Here is a 16,721-nt window from a genome sequence, read left to right on the forward strand (position 1 = left end):
AGCTTAAAAAGAGAGGCGAAAGGTAACAGAGGGATATGCATGCTCATACGTCGAAAACAAACTGACAATGTCATTGGTAAAATAGAAAAATGACCAAAAACAAATAACAGTTTACAAAAACACAACATAGAAAACTTAAGACTGAGACACACGTACAAATACCTCAAGTGTATTTTTTGTGACTTTGAAATTTATTCACAGTACAATGCTTTAAAGTATCGACGCCAGGGGCCGTCTTGACCTTGTTGTAGGTATGAATAATTCTTTTATTGTTGAAGAACCTGCAGAGACACATATTTTGGAGAACAATAATAAAAGCCCGGTTCAGTGATAATTTGTATTTTTTCTATGTATGTGTCCCGTTTTGTCCATACAAATGTACCTCACTTCACTTCATTTTTCTATATAAGGGCATAAACAAGGTCCTATAGTACTGATGCTAATTTTTGTCATTTGGTCTCTTGTGGAGAGTTGTCTCATTGGCAATCATACCACATTTTCGTTTTATATATACATTTTGACATCAATTCAAAAGTCACCTCATTAATAAAGTCAGATGTCTTTTGACCCGCGGTTTACTTTTTATTTTTCTAACTGTGAGTACTTTTAGATAGGTATTTTGCTTCTTTTGTATTTAAGTTAGTTGTATGTTTGCGCTTTGTGCCTACCTGATGAGCCAAGCTATTTCCAACTGTATTAAAAATGTGTTCTTGTGTTGTGCTGTAACATTACTTCCCCCAAGGGAGAGGTTGAACGCTCACAAACATTTTTTTAACCCAGCCACATTCTGTTTGTGTCTGTTGCAAGTAAGGGCTTGAATCCTGTAATTCTGTGGTGATCGTTAGCTGTTATTTGTCATATTTGCTTTTCGTTTATTTATTTTTCTCGCTTTAAATAGGATTTCTTGTTTGAAATCTTTAACATTCCATCAAATCGAAACCCTTTTTTGCTAAGTACACAGTATGGTTGTTGTTCTATGTTAATAGCTGTACGGTAAACTGTAGTTGCTTACGTCCACGTCATTTCGAATATGGTAAATAGTTGTCACATAAGCAATAACATCCCTTCTCCGGATATTTATGTAATATAGTAACTAAGGTTTAACTTTGTAATTGATTGTTTTTGCAAAAAATGCAAAGTAACGTTTAAGTGTTAAATGATTATAATTGCGCTAAATGCCTTCATGTGACAAATGAAAATGACGGACATTTGCTAATAGTGACGAAATATACGTTTTATTTCAATTATAATACACAGATATATGACTGAGGTTTTCGTTGCAGATTGTAACTTATGAGTGCATAATTTCTTTTATCGATGAAAATTATACTTCGTCACATAGATGAACTGTTTTTTTTACGGCTGTAACCATTTGATTTTCGGGGGGAGGGGTGCTATGGATTTTTTTTAGGATAAAAAGTTTGTTTCCAGTTTTTGGAGAGAGAAAATAAAAAAAAAAATTGAAAAAAAATGTTTGTTTCACCCTCAGCTGCCACCATATGTAATGCTTAAATTGAAAGAAAAAAATGGTTTTCGACTTGTCGCCAAACAAATAGATTGTTTTTCGCCGAAAAAAAGCTTGTCTGAAAAAAAATGTTCTGTATCAAGTTGGAAATTTGTTATCAAATAGTCCGTTTCTGTGGATGTTGGCTTTTTTTGTTTTTTTGTTTTTTTGTTTTTTTGTTTTTTTTTGTTGCAGTTCAGTGTTTCTGCTGTTCCGTTGATTTCCTTCTAAATCTGATGTTTCCCACGGTGTTTAGTTTGTGACAAAAGACCATACTCCATTATTACGAGGTCACAACATCATAATGTATAAGTGAAAGGTAAAAATAAGTTTTTTGGTTTATAATTATACTAATATTTCAACTATTTCGTTGTGAATTTTGAAACCTTTTTGCCCGATTATAAAAAAAAAACAAAAACAATAGAATAGGAACAGTTATACGCGGGCTTTCGTGAACCTTGTCCTTCACTTCATTATCTCTTCGACAATTATCGTTATTGCTTTTATTCTTAGATGCAGAAATTAACGTGACATTTGTAAATGCATAAAAAGTCAAATCTTAATGATTAATAGCGTAAACATCGTGTATAAACCATCGATGAGCGCAAAGTTTTAAAACAGTTGTTAAACATACAATCATATTAGGAAAAACAACTCAATTAACATGGAGTTTGCATTTACAATATTACGTCACGGCAAGACAAGAACTTGCAACGTAATTCTAGAATGACGTCATGAAATTCCATCCTTGTTTATTGTTCTGAATAACTAGAAATATATTTAAATTGTAAATTTTTAGTTTTGTTTTTCTACCAAAGAAAACAAAACTAAACCGATAAAATAAAACCAAATTCAAATGGATGTATTTCTTTTGCTTCAATATATATTCGGTAATGGTTTAAATCAACATGTTTTCATCTTTTTCATCAAAACATGATAATTCTCTATTTATTTATTTTTTTTCAAATATCAAGTACAAATAAGTCATTAACAAATGTTTATCACTGAATTAAGCCTCTAATTTATCCCACTCATGATATCTTATTATCACGTATACAGACCAAAAAACCTCCCCCACACTGTCAAACATTAGCTGCACTAACAAATCTCTCCCACGACGTCCAAACATTTGTAACATCATGATCATGATTGTAATTATTTGGACGTAAACTCATCGCGATAGGTCCTTAAATTTATCTTTGTTTACACCTTTAATGTATTAAAAGTCTATACAGAAAAGAACTGTCAGTAAGGTTTATTCTCATTTAGTTTCTTAGTGATGATACTGAAGAAATCAAACGAAAAAGGATATATTATTTCATATATAAATATTTTGAAACCATTTCTCAGAAGAAAACATTGATTTTAGGTATCTTAATTATCATCCACATAGTCTGTGTCTGAGATTCTGATTGGTTGCTTTGGGGAACAGTTAATTCCTGAAAATTATAAAAGATCAATGCCAGAGTGGTGATTCTTTGAGACTTCAACATATAGTGAACTAACTGCCGTACGAAATACAAAATATGAATATAAACTTTTCAATTTATGTGGTATTTTTAACAACATTATTATGTATAAATAGTAGTGCTGCAACTCAAACTACGGACCCAAAATTGTTGGCTATTTGTGAGTACATTTGTAAGTAAGTATATTTATTTTTTTTGGTTGGTTTCTTAAAGTGTCAAAATTATGTATTTTCAATGAAATGTTCCTTTAATTGTTTCGGATTCTGTTTCTTTTTTTTTAATATTCTACACAGTGCTAACTGTATATATTTTTTCAAGCATACTGACACCATTCAGGTAAGCCTCTTTTTGATTTTATATGAAAAACTCTCTGCATGTATTTTTCAATATTATATTAATTTATGAAACATAATAACAAAATTAGATTAGTAAGTTAACATGCATTAACAGCATAATTAAAAAAAAATGGCAATAACATTTAATTTTCCATTTTTTCATTTCAATGTTATAATAACATTTCTTACTTAGTATTGCTTACTTCCATGATTGTCATTTTTCTCATTTTCAAGTAGACATATCTCACTTCAAACATGACTTTTATTAGTTTCATAAGTTTAAACCTAGATAACTTCGAACACAAAGTTGTTGAGTTACAGGTATATCTTTTTCGTTCTTGGACTCAAAAGTCTTAAAAAATAGTTTCATCATTTAAAAATCTTTATCATAGGCTCGTCTTTGCCCAGTATAAAAATAAATATATATGGTATGAATGCCAATAAGACCACTACTCCCCAGATTGCAATTGACTAGGATACAATCAGTTATAGAATTTATATATATAATATTAAAACAAAGGATATGGGGTATCCATTCATGACACAAATTCAGTATACGCACAGCAAAAAGCATGTACAATAACAAAGGAACAGCAAAAGTTCTCCATCTTGAAGTCACAGTATTTGTACGCATAAGCTTAAAAAGTTTTCTGACTCATTCTATATACTGATAATTTAGATATATCCTCTATAACACGCACACTTTGACCTGTAAAGATTGGATAAGCAAAGAAATTAGTATTTGTTATGTGTTTTCGTTGTGTTTTCGTTGTTTCTTTTGTACATATGCATTGATGTTGTTTGCTTGCTATGATACGTGTCGTTCTTACTGAATGTGAATTCTTACGTTTTATAACTGAACATGCTTGGTATTGCTTCGCATAGGTTGTTTCCATCCGAAAAGTATTTAGTATTACTTCGGAATATGCAAAAATTATTAATATGTATTGTCAAAATTGTCAAGTAACGACTTGGTAACAGTCTTTGCTGTTCCTGGACTCTCCATCGCTTTTGGTACCATCCTTGAAGTATTCACTGCTTCAGTGTGTGGTATAATTCAATAAAACGTTAAGACAATTTTCAGTCTATGCATTTAGCTAACTTGTTAAAGATATCTTCCTGATTATTCGTGAAGTATTTGCCACTGTACGCACAGCGATCAATTAGTTTAACTAGTTTGAACCCGCCCTCCTCATACTTCTCGTCACGAGGAAACTATTCAATTTATTTCAAAAAGCACGTAGTAAATATTTAAGTCTGATATAATACATTGTACCAATCCGTCGATTTTATAGCTGATAAACTATCGACTACAATAGACAAAGATGACTCTGTAATTCCGGGATCACCTTAGGCCCGAGAACACATTAATTTCGTGTCATTATTTTAATCAAATTAAAAAAAATCTAAACTGTGATATATAAAAAAAGATTTTTTACAGAGTAGTGGACTTCTTTTGGGACAAATTATACTACCGGCTCTAACTAAAATATTGATAATTGTATGTTACTAATGTGGCAGCTTCGGACATACTAATTTTGACCTTTTCAAACTTGACCAAATCATTCACTTCTTAGCCTATAAAATTATGCCCCAAATTGTTTTTACATGTTATTTCATCCCCTTACTTACTATTGTATTCATAAAATATAAAAAAATAAACTTGGAAGGTGTATGAAAAACAATTGCAAGTTCTACACTGTCCACAATATGGACTCCATTCATAGGACGATAGATGTGTCCCCGGACCTCATGATGCGCATAAAAATAACCTGATGGGGCAGTCCAAATTTCTACATCATCCTTCGCCCCATTCAAGAACTATAATGTGAATGAAATTATTAGCATTTAACGCTAAAGTTCTATAAATATTGATATGCGAGTTGAAAATAAAATGAAACATCTTGGTTATAGGAATACATCTCATCTTCCGAAAGGTAACACATTTACATAATATTCATGTATATATAGAACCATTCACTCCTATTTAGATATTTCTTTAAATGAAACTTTTGTACTTTTTATTGTTTTTATGCTCCAGCTTAAAATTGCTACAATTATATTTCTGAGTAAACTAACACAAAAAATAAAACTTGCTGTTTTTCTTATCCCTGAACGAACCCCAAGTTAAAAGGAAACGTAACATGGCATGAAATCGACATTGCACGAAATATGGCTTTTTTACTACAGGAAGTGTTCTAGTTGCAGTATGAATTTCATTAGTAGTCATTTCCTCATGTTTAGGTGTCATTTTTAGGAATTTTTTGTCGCTTGCGTGTCTTTTGGGAAATTTGTTAATTTTATTTACTGTATTTCTACAGTAGACTGATATTAGATTTATGGTTAGTCATGTTGTTTGCGCACTTGGTTATATTTAGAAAAATTGTTTACTATCTTTTTGTTTGGGGTTGGGTAGGGTGGAAGTTGTCTCATTGAGAAATTCCACGAATATCTCATAAGTAGTGAATACCACATTCGAAATGTCACATTAAAAGCTCAACATTTTCAAGTTAATAATTTGAAAACACAAATTTCTTTACATATATCCTTAGACAATCTGTATTGTACTGGTTTCAGTGGCATTATACGTGTTTACGGTATTAAAACACTACATCTTTTGTGAAATACTCATTTATTTTAATGTTCCCATTACCGGTTAATCATTTCACACTATATATAACAAAGCCTGAAAAATAGTCCCGAAAATTATGAATTAGCTCAACATTTTGAAAGCAAAAGATATTGATTGTTTAATTATATTGCATGACATTTTGACCTTAAATAATTGGAAACAAAGATTCTATCGGTTTAATTATTTGATTTTTCACTCTTTTTGACAACTTTTAAAAGTGACGCTTTCTTTTTTTCAAAGCGGCTTATAAATAGAGTTTCTTTCTCTGACATGAGACGTATACCTTATCTATGTGTTCGACTCATCTTATATTCTTATCAAGCATTTGTAATGACCCTTTACTTACCCGTTTTCCCCTTTAAGATCTTTTAAACAGTTTGTTCTCTCTCTTAATACCAGTCAGTATATATATATATATATTACAATATTGGCTCTGTTATTCTCCATCTTCAAAAAAAGCAAATACATTCTGATTCTGTTTATTAGGGAGCAACTTCAAGGGTGTGGGGGTATTTTTTTTTCAAAATCAGAATTGTTTTACAAATTTATTTAGTTTTTCAATGCTATCAATCAAATTATTTTTTTCTGCATTCAGAATAATTTGATTTGTCATCCGCTTGACCAGAATATTATTTTTCGTCAAATTGGGAATCAGAATATTTTTTAGAAAATAAATGCCCCCCTCCTAAACCCCTTGAAGTTAAATGTAGTTCCCTTATATTCTTCTCAAATATGACAGACATACATCAACCGCAACCACTGAACTATCGGCGGCTGACTTGGGACAGATCAAATTCCTTTTAATGTCATTAATCTTTATTTGAAGCTATTCAAGAAAAAATCAAACTAAATATGTATATATCCTATGTTCATGTTACCGGATAATAGTTTGTTTTATAGTGATTAAGATTATATTACAATGTTGACTGCTGTACACCAATTTTTGACGTTTTTACCTATTGTGTCTGTTTGTTTTGCTCACACATTGATTTTCGAAATACTAAGAATTTTAGAGAACCTTAGCGGTATTAATCAAAACCTAACGAAACTTTGTTCCCAAATGCTCTGCACTTCGTACCTTCCTGGTATCTATGATGAGGTTGTTTTCCATAACCGACATACAATTATGAGTCGTTTGCATTGGTCAGCCTTGATGGAGTTGAAATCATAATTTTTTTTCGTTAGCACTGACTACTATAAGCTGGTTAAATGTGTAGTACTGCAACGAGTCTGTATAATCATTAAAATGTTAATGTGACAAATATTGCAATACTCAATCTTCTTGTCATTGGCATTTTTGGTTTTGATGTTCCGAACAATTTGGGGTGTTCATTTTTCAAAGTTTTGCCTCCCACATATGGTGCCTAATTAAAATTATTTCAGGAAGATGTGTCTGACTTTTGGACTGAAAGCATATTACATTTAATATTTCCCGCCTTCCATTGTAGGACGCACAATTGTTCCAGTATGTTCGTTCACCCGACTGTCCGTTTGTCCGTCCTGTGTCAAATTTAATGTCTTGGTCAAGATAGTTTAAGTGCTTCATGGACGCAGATTCTTGTATTAAAGATTATCTATAGTAGAAATTTAATTTTATAAGAAAATAACGTATATGAGGGATTCAATTTGACATAACAAATATAATTTATATAAATCTGAAGAAAAAAACTACTAACAAATGTAATTATGAAATTAAAAAGAGATAAGTATTTCCAAGTTTTGAAAGAACAAATAAAATCCCTTTTTAAAACCATAACCATGCAATTGAAGTCTTAAATGCTTTAAAATGGGCTTCAATACACATTTGATTTTGAAACCTCGTTTATAAATCCAGTAAACTGAAAAATTCATATTTACTCTTTCCATTCACACATTAAAGCGAATATCATTAATAATCAGTGTAATGGTCGTGTTTATAGACCGAATAAAACATTAATTCACGGATGCGCGTTGTGCCTGATTTAATTTTCCTTGTAGTTCGGCCGCGAATTGAATATTTTGTCGATATTTTGATATTTGAAAAAGTTTTTTTTTTTATTACATTGATATTGAAATTTTTAAAAGAAATATAGTAGAAAATGAAAGGAACGGTATATTTTTCTATGCTTTTTCAATTCGTGTTGATACAATATCATCGACAATTCTTGACAACAAACAATGATAGATATTTTACAAAGGCAAATAAAGATTGCTTGAATCCACCTATAAACGAATGACTATTTTTCAAAAGGAACTCCAAAAATCTTTCTAATATTATAAATTTCTGAATATCACGCCTGAATGTAACTAATGGATGCATTTTTAAATTCCAGTAGTTATACTTCTCTTTATAACTAGCATTCACAAATAAATTGTTTATATATTGTTACCATACTAAAATTGCATAATATTTTATCTATTATACCGTAAATATTTGTTCCTATAGTTTTAAGACAAATACATGAGATTTTTATTTAACCCTAAACATCGTGACTTGATTAAGGGTTGGCAAAAACAATGTATTCATACATAGTCCGAGATACTGATAGCTTAATAGGACGTTATAAGATTTCGACAAATCACTAATAAACAGAATAATATACTTGTATATATAATTTAAAAGATTACTGTCAAATTTTGATACAAGAGTAGAATCAATCACTTAGCATGTCTGATATATTTAAATGTTCCTATTTATAGTCACATAAAGCTAAAACCGTTACAATTTCGATGTAAACATAAAACGAAAAGAGACAAACATGCTCTTTCAGCTTATATTGGAAAAAATCTTAGGTATAACATCCACTTAGCATTTGACGTCATCATCCGTTCTAAACTTTTCTGAAACACATTGGCAACACTCCTCAGTCTTTGGTTTTCTATGTATTTACTTGTTTGTCTTTTTGTTTTTTGGTGTTTTGTGGATTTTTTTTAGTCATGATGTTTGTCAGTTAATCTTCGAATTTTTATTTCTAACAAAGCTTCTTAAATCAATTTGTGAACTGAACCTTATTCTAAACAAAGTTTAAAAAATTTAAAAAATTTTAATTATTTATCCAACCAAATTTTCTATTGTAGCTCCGGCTAAAAAGCTAAAAATACAAGTCATAACATTTCAAGTTGCAAAGAATATCCTAATTTTAAATAATGACATCTGAACGATTGTGTAAAATTTTCAGAATCTTCTCGTTATGTCTTCATTTTTATTGTGTCGTTGCATTACTGTTTCATTGACATATATCCTACAGTACCTTTCACTCATATGGTATTGATTAACTTTTATATGTTTTTTTCAGTAATGGAAACGGCTGTCCTGCAGAGTGCCCTCAAAGATATTTAGGACCTTGGTCAAAACGAAGTATAAATCCTTACAAAAGAAATTCTAAGCGACCATTTCATCCATATAGTTCAGATTTACGGGGCATCTCGTAAGTATACTCATTTTATTTGCTTTCATACTTTTACATGAATAATGCGTATCACATGTTTGATCGGATGTTTGACCTATGAATTCGGGAAACACGCATCAAGACATTTTAGAAATCAAGTTATATTATATTCTATATATTTTTTTTTAATTTCTACATCATTTGGTCTCTGATGGAGAGTTTTCTCATTGACAATCATATGACATCTTCTTATTTTTATATTTATCAAATTTTACAAGAAGCCTAATAAAGAAAAGTTTTGATTATACACTTGGTATAAATGGAAGAATATAGATATTTACCGATGGACTTTATAAGCAATTTATTAAACAATGCTTATCCTCGTGACTGATTCCTTCTACCTCATATCTAGGGAGGTGCTGCAACAGATTTGATATAGCAAAGAACAAATGTCGTGGATTTTAGCAACTACAGGTCACCGTACAGGCTTTCATCAATGAACAAGAATTACACTTGCGATATAATAGTGTTACACATTCTAGACTACACAGCTGCTTTTTGAATGAGTGTGTACTTTTTTTTACTTTTTAGTACAATATTTTCACAGTACTGAATATGTAGTACCTCCATTATTTATAGTACTTTGAAGGTACAAGAAATATATGATACTGTTTTCAAATGGAGTGGACAGGTGCAAATAGTTGTACTAAACAATAAAAGTGTGAAACAACTTGAAGTACAAATTCAGTACTATGAAAATTACGTGTATGGAATAGTACTACAAGCATTTAAATTTACAAAAAGTGCGGAAATTTATCGTCTTTTTATAGAAAGATCTGAAACAGAATTTATTTTTGCATACCATATATTGTGAATATTGTAATGCCATTAAACCATCAAATCATTCAGGCTAGCTAGCGCTGTTGTGAATTTCATTTACATTCACACACTTGAGAAACTACACCTAGAATGCTACAGTTTGAAACGTCCTATTTATAATATTGTACAGCTTGATGTGTTTAACAAAACATTAAAAAGATAAATAATTGCTGCTTTTTCTATATAAAAATTAGGAGATTGATTTGTGTGTGTTTTAACTCCACACAGCTCTATTGGCTAATTCGTGGCGGCAAAATATGGAGTTGCGGTATGATTGCAAATGAGACAACTATATATACCAGAGTTCAAACGAGAAGATACAAGCAACTACAGGTCTCTGTACGGTCTTCAGCAAAGAGACTCATTATCCGTATTTGTAATACAAACTAAATGAAGTGAATATAGTTCATACGTATGAAAAGTTATAAAGGATAATAGAATTTTAATCAGAGACTTAACTGTAACGAAGCATACTTGCAGTGTGATAAATTCTACGGTAAATTGTCATGATGTTAACAAACTTAGTTGATTTGTTTATCAGCACGTCTCTGACCTTTCCTGTATGCTTCACAATCAACTATCTTTACAATCAAGACTTTATGCATGACTTTTAGTACTTTAAATGAATTAAATTCAGTAATAGTATATACTTCTTTGCAATTATTGAAGCGGAAGTTTTCCTTTGAATGTAATTTAGAAGAAAAAAAAACGTTAAGCCAAACGAAAGAGAATCTTTCTAAAAGTTATAATGGTGTGATAAATTGCTTTCATTCATTTCCATTTCAAAAATCATAACACTTGTCTTAAAATTTACCTACATAATGTCATGTGACTTATATTACTATACTTATCACTGGGTATGTACTTACATGAGCAACTTGTCAGGCGACACATGTGGGGAAGGATCTCTTTCTCCTTCCGGGGCACCTGAGATCACCACCGGTTTTTAGTTGGGTTCGTGGCGCTCAGTCTTTGGTTTTCTATGCTGTGTTTTGTGTACTATTGTTCGTCTTTCAGTCTTTTTCTCTTATATTGCCATAGCGTTGTCGGTTTTTTTTTTCGACTTCCGAGTTTCAGTCCCTTTGGAATAGTTCGCCTCTCTTATACTTTTTCTCGTTTTAAATATGAACTTATAAAATCTCAGCCATGTTCTCAATGTACATGTATATGTTTTATCAGAGTTCTTGTAAGAATTAAATTGTGAACACCCCTCCCCAATTTCCGTTCAATGAAACGACAGTGATGTGTTTCAATTTTTTTTGTTCAAGTTTTCCTCGTGAACCAGAGAATAGCTTTTTAAAAGTGAAATTTGGAGCTACTTACAAACCTAATATTTTTTTTGCATCTCTTGTTATCTCAGCGCGAGGTTTGGCTTAGCCACAAAACCATGTTCAACCCACAATGTTTTCTTAAAATGTCTTGTAGCAAGTCAGGAAAATGGCATGTGTATCTAATAGTTCGTTTCTGTATGTGTTGCAATGTCGTTTGTTTTTGTTGCACTTCAGTGTTTCGTTTTTTTCCTCTTATAGTTGATGTGTTTCCCTCGGTTTTAGTTTGTAACCCGGATTTGTTTTCTCTCAAACGATTTATGACTTTTATGACTTTTTTTCAAAAAACGGGTAATCATCTTCCTACACAGCTTACTGGTTTTCAGATATTTTTTTAACACCAAATGATAGTGTTTACTTTGTATCTTTTTTTCTAATTCAATGCTTTTGAGAGTTTTTACTGACCAAGTATGGAATTCAAGAATAATTGTTTTTAAATCTGCTCATGGATATATTCTCTTTTAAGGTTTGACGATTACGGTTGGTTTATGAAACTGTTGGGCCGGAACAATATTTAAGAGTAAGTACTTTCTGGATATCTTTTTTAAAAAAATTGTTTATGAAATGATAAAGATACATTCTACAAAGTACACGGAACGTATTATTATAAATTTAAGTTTGATTTATAAATGAGCAACTAAAGCATAACATTTGTATTCATGTGTCACTTAAAGATTAATTAAATATAAGAATATGTGGTATGAGTGCCAATGAGACATCTCTCCATCCAAGTTACAATCTGTAAAAGTACACCATTATGTATACACGTAGGCCAAATTACTGCCTTCAACACGGAGTCTTGGCTCACACCGGACAGTAAGTTGAATTTTTAAGTCAAGACTTAGCTTTAAAATGTATCAAAGCATACAATGCTAAAACATATAATAAATTTTAAAAAAAAATCCTGATAGGTATTTATATCATTATGAATATTAAGCTAAGCGTGTGTACAATTTTTAGTTTCAAAACAGAAAAGCTGAAATCGCTTTAATCATGCATGCCAGAGCAGAAACGTGACTATCATAACATATGTTGATTCCATGGGCATAAGCTATTGCATTATTTTTATAAAAAAAAATTAGATAAATATATAAATATTTGGTTATTACAAATTATTGATTGCCTGATTACTTTGTCTGAAATGCTCAGGACAATTTATTAATTAATGTAACACGCGTGTGTCTAAGACAACGAAGAAGAGACACAACATGTCAACGAGTTAATTTTATGTCAAACTCAGAGTTAATCAATGCCTTATCACACTTGGAAAATCCGATTCCTATTATATTAGTTAAGTATTGATAGAAAATTAATGAGCTTCTAAAATTGTAACACTATGTTCCAAATTGAAACGACGTAATATCCCAATCAACGAAAGTCATGAGGATTAGCCAATAATCACGTTTGGTATTGATACTCCCATTATACTTTTATTTTATTTCCAAGAAGGTTAATGAGCTTTTAAAATAGTAATGCTAATTTGCTTATGTATACCTTTGTTACAACTAGTATATAATAAAAGTACATAAATGAATGGATATCGAATTATGATTGATTGTGGGTTTCTTTAATTCCAGATGCGGAATCAAGTTGAATCCTGTATACAATAGAATTAAGAACAATGGAATCTCAAAAAACATGTATACAGATATATACCTGAGAAAATACTTCCAAAGGATAAAGCAAATATTTAAATATTACAGAAACTTGACAATTTCATTCAGTTTATTATACTCCTACACTGGCTTAGAACTGCAAATATAGTGATCATTGTGAACGTACTTTATCCAAACGTTAACTTGTCTCTTCGCACTTTTGTCTGTACACATCCAATTTGTTTTTCGTTGCTTATTGTGATTTCCCATAGCAAAACTCCTACCCTACCAAATCTATAAGAGGTGGTGGGATATTATGTGTAGGCTTCTTCTCATGGATTAATAACTCTCTCCTTTAACCGTAATCTGACAGGATTTAAATGAAACTTGCACCAAATCTGTAGAACTTCTCTGTTGTTTACTTCCTATTTTATTGTCTGATTTGAATGCGTTTTAGAATTTCCATAGCCGCCTTATCTTTTCAAATGGGATTGAGAGTGAGGGTATGAATATGAGGGTTTACTCAAAGCCTTTTTTTGTTTTTGTTTATTTTAGTTTGATTTATTAGAAATTATGCTTACAGCGGGTCTGTAAAATGATTATTTATGATACATGTATTATACATATATTTTTAAGTGTGTAATATTTATTTAAATGTGAAAATTTGTTTGTTTTTCATGAAATTAAAGTAAAAATGTTTTCATTGTGAAAATACATCATTTTTTCAATCTTTCTTTTTCCATTCCATACAACCGCCTTGGTAGTTTTGTGGTAGCGTGTTCGCCCTCGAGTGCGACATGTCGTTGGAACGAACCCCTGCCGTGTGAAACAAAAGACTAAAATTAGTATTTGCTGATTCTCCACTAAGCACACAACATTGGGTAGTACGAGAACGCGTTGATAAATATCAACCACACGTACAAATTGCATCATCCCTTGCAAAATTTTTTTCGAGGTGACACATTTAGTACTTTGCCGAGTTTTCACTGTTGTTTCTGCTTCACTTAATGTTTTGTTTTTAATATATTAAGTTACCTTTTCATAAATAAATTTTTAGATATATACTTTTTTTCAAATACTATATTTCAAGTAATCAGAAAATATGTGACTAACTGAAATAGATACCGTACAACATTACTTTTTTACTTACTTACTTACTGCCCTGGACGCCATTGATAATGTTTCAACCTACATCAGTTAATGTATCAATGCACGAGGAAACATGGACCACTATTGATCTATATATACCATCACCTATGATATAAACAAAAACAAACGCATACAGATATGTAATGTTAATGCACTTTTTTTATGTAAGCAATTAATTTCAAAATTGTATGAATTTGAATCAGAATATGGTTGAATTTGTTATTCAAATTAGAAACTAAGTTCAAAATTAGTATGTCGCAATCATTTAAATTTAGGGTATTAAATGGTTCATGTAGATGTTTGGATGTAGTAATTTTGAGGACGTTTGTTCGTAGGAAAGTTTCCAATTGAAATCATTGAAAGGTTATAAGATTTTCTACATTCTGAGTAGAAGAAGCGTAATATGCAAATACTAATATATGGAAAGCATAGATTGTCTATCACAAAGAATATGCATCTTATAGAGGGATAACAAATGGGGGAAAAAATATTTGAGAGAAGGAATTCACAGTTGATTTTTGTCCATGTTTATGTCCCCCTTCTTTAGAGGTTCCAAAGCAATACTATGGCATACTATTGTATGGTTCCTTTGCTGGTGGTCTGTTAGTTTTCGAGGTTATCACATGCTCAGAAGCTCTGCTGTTTATAAAACGTAAAATAAGAAAATATATTTTTTTATTTTTGAATGCAACTGTCTTTTACATAGTTCTGAATCCTCGTCCGAGTTTGGCAATTACTTTGATCTTTATAGAAATTAATCCACTCTTCAACGTGTGTATAAGTAATGAATTTTCAAACAGTTGGTATCAAGCATCACCGCAGAGATACTAGTTATCGATATGTGCATATGGTACAGGTTATGTTATAAAATTACTAATGTCAATAAATATTTGATTTACATTCACTTTCTGAGGGTCAGTAATTTTGATGGATTTATTATAACAATAATTTCTGTGCTCAAATTATGTCTGTCAGGTTTAACATTAACCTTGATCGCTTATTAAAAATGCAAAAGCTAAAGACCTTTTATGAAATATATAAGAGCATAAGAGCAACATGTAGAACATACCCATTCAAACATTCATATGAATCGGTTTTACATTTTTCAACTACAATGTGCTCAAAATTTACAATAGCAAAATGTGTTTTTCTTCTTGGTATTAGTTTTTTTATAGTGATAAAGAATATAACACAATGTTGGCTTCTGTACCCCTATTTTTGTCAATTTTAATTATTATGTCTGTTTGTTTTGTTCACACATAAGTGGCAATATAGTAGAATTATATGCAACTGTCATACAACTGGGAGAATTAGCTAGCGATACAACCATGTTTTATCCAACATTTTTCGACATGAGGAAATGCATATACCAAGTCAGTATGACATTTGTTTTTGTGTGTTTGAGCTTTGAAATTTGCTATATGAAAAGAGGCTTCAGTGGCGGATCCAGCCACTTTAAAAAGGGGGGTTCCCAACCCAGAGTAAAGGGAGGGGGGTTCCAACTATATTCCACCCCCCCCCCCCGCGTGGATCCGCCACTGGGCTTTCCGTTTTGTACTTTCCTTTGAGTTCGGTAATTTTGTTATTTTACTTTCTATATGTATTCAGAATAAAAACAGAGAACATTGTAACAAAATCTGTTATTTATATGAATCTTATGAAAATGTTAAACTTAATGAAAATTTTGGTAATTCAAGCGAAATATGCTAACTCTTAGATAATAAACAATAATGCTGTATTTCTAAAGAATGCACGAATAATGCATTATTTTTCCATCATTTGTAATAAAAAAAGATATGTCATACAAATCACAAAAATAATTTGTTTAAAGTACTCTCCATTAATATAAAGTTGCAAGTTACGAATCTATAAGGGAATTCAGTGCTTGTTTTGTCGTTTAACACATTTTTTTTTATCAATAACAACAAATAATTTTGTACAATGATTATAGTAAATAAGGTATGTCAGACTGTAATTATTACCAAATGAGTATTCTAAATCCTTTAATTGAAATTAAAAATATCATAAGAACTGAAGGTTGAGACGTGATCTAGATTTTTGTTTATTGAAAACATTATTTAATAGCTTCCAATGAATGCATACAATGCAGAGTGAAATAGTGGAATGTACTTTTCTAGACTAACAACTAGAGGTTACATGTCGTTTTTGGTCATACAGCTCTTCAACTATTCCGGTTCTTTTACATCATTGGCTTTCAAACTGTCGGCATTGAGGGTTCCTGATAAAGGTAAATACAGAAAAATGCTTCGAACGAATGACATTTATAAAGCGTTGCATTTTTAACAGTATTATTTGTGTTGTAGTTGTTGGTCTGACGCAGAAATAACGTATGCATTGTCTGGCGCATTAAATTATAATCCTGGTCACTTTGATAACTATTGTCCTAAATGTCTTATAGCTCTTCATCTTTTTATTAAGATTTTGATGTTCAAATATTTCGG

The 16,721-nt window shown here is 31.0% G+C and overlaps 1 long non-coding RNA gene across 1 annotated transcript; it reads left to right on the plus strand.

Moving 5' to 3' along the window:
* Positions 1-2,774: 2,774 nt before the first annotated feature.
* On the plus strand, positions 2,775-14,247 carry LOC143063706 (uncharacterized). The gene is made up of 5 exons (XR_012975080.1): positions 2,775-3,149; positions 3,292-3,309; positions 9,216-9,347; positions 11,982-12,035; positions 13,093-14,247. It is a non-coding gene; the product is annotated as an uncharacterized LOC143063706 (long non-coding RNA).
* The last annotated feature ends 2,474 nt before the right edge of the window (positions 14,248-16,721 follow it).

Source organism: Mytilus galloprovincialis, chromosome 2, assembly GCF_965363235.1.
Source record: "Mytilus galloprovincialis chromosome 2, xbMytGall1.hap1.1, whole genome shotgun sequence".
NCBI lineage: Eukaryota > Metazoa > Mollusca > Bivalvia > Mytilida > Mytilidae > Mytilus > Mytilus galloprovincialis.